Source organism: Mus caroli, chromosome 9 (genome assembly GCF_900094665.2).
Source record: "Mus caroli chromosome 9, CAROLI_EIJ_v1.1, whole genome shotgun sequence".
NCBI classification, from domain to species: domain Eukaryota; kingdom Metazoa; phylum Chordata; class Mammalia; order Rodentia; family Muridae; genus Mus; species Mus caroli.
This window is the reverse complement of record NC_034578.1, coordinates 37,648,955-37,650,434: the sequence shown is the minus strand read 5'-3', so window position 1 is coordinate 37,650,434 and position 1,480 is coordinate 37,648,955.

Genomic DNA, 1,480 nt, shown 5'->3' with positions numbered 1-1,480 from the left:
TCAATAGCGACCTGGCTCTGTAGCATAGCAGTAGAACACTTGCATAGCTCTATTTAGGCCATGGGTTTGCAATCCTAAACAATGAGTGGTTAGGCAGGCAGGGGATGAGAGGGAAAAAAAACACCTTAAATAATTATAAACACAGTTCTTGGGTGGGGATTTTGTTTTATTATGTTTTTGAGACAGGATCTCATTGTGTAGCCCATGCTGGCTGACCTCACATTGTTTTTCTTTTCTTTCTCTTTTTTTTTCCTCTTCTTCTTTTTTTTTTTTTTTTTTTTTTGGTTTTTCAAGACGGTTTCTCTGTGTAGCCCTGGCTGTCCTGGACTCACTCTGTAGAGCAGGCTGGCCTCGCTCCAAAGTGCTGGGATTAAAAGCATGTACCACCACTGCCCAGCTTGTTTTTCTGTTTTAGAATTATTTGTTTGTTTGTTTTTGAGATAGGGTAATGCTATGTAGCTTTGGCTGTCTTGGGGCTTGCTGTATAGACTAGGATGGCCCTGAACTCAAGAGATCTGCCTACCTCAGTTTCTCATACAGGGATCAAAGCCTCGTACCACCACACCCAGATTTTTTTTTTTTTCACTTGTAAGGCGGTTCTGCCTGCATGTATGTTTGTGCACCACATTAACATAGTATCTGAAGAAGCCAGAAGAGGGGGTCAGATCTCCTGAATCAGGAGTTACAGATGGTTGTAAGCCACCTGTGGGTGCCAGGAATCAAACCTGGATACCCTGGAAGGGTAGCCTATGGTCCAGCCTGGATACCCTGGAAGGGTAGCCTATGGTCCTTATTACTGAACCAGAAGTAACTCTGTAATCCAGGCTAGCCTCAAACTCTCAGTGGAATTAACTCTGTAATCCAGGCTAGCCTCAAACTCTCAGTGGAATTAACTTTGTAATCCAGGCTAGCCTCAAACTCTCAGTGGTTGTCTTTCCACCAACCCTCCAAGTGATGGGATAATAGGCATGGGCCATTAAACCCAGATGTAAACATAATGACTTCTAAATATGGGGTCCCTCAAATGTGTGAGCTCTATAAATATTTTTAATAAAATTGATATGCCTTAAGTATGATTATCAACTTAATGTGTTCAAGACAGCCTATGTTTAACATTCTCTGAAAATTATATGCATTATTTCATCTATGTCAATGGTTACTTTGTTGTAAAAAAAAAGGGGGGTGGGGACAATTAAAAAAAATAGGAAAATTTCTCCTAACTTGCAACCCAAAGAAATTCTTCAGTAAATACTGCTGTGTAGGAATGATTTTCAGTGTGTAGCATGAAGAGCTTAGGGATGAGAAAGCCAGCAAAGAGAAAGTGAAGCCCATGGATTTGGGTAAGGCTAGAAGAGTTTTAGGGATATGAAGAGCAGTCCGTCAAGATCTGGCAGTTCTGATGGAATACAGTGGTATATGGCTGGCTGGCGGTGACAGCTGCTTGTTCTTGTTCTTGTTCTTCCTCCTCCTCCTCTTCTTC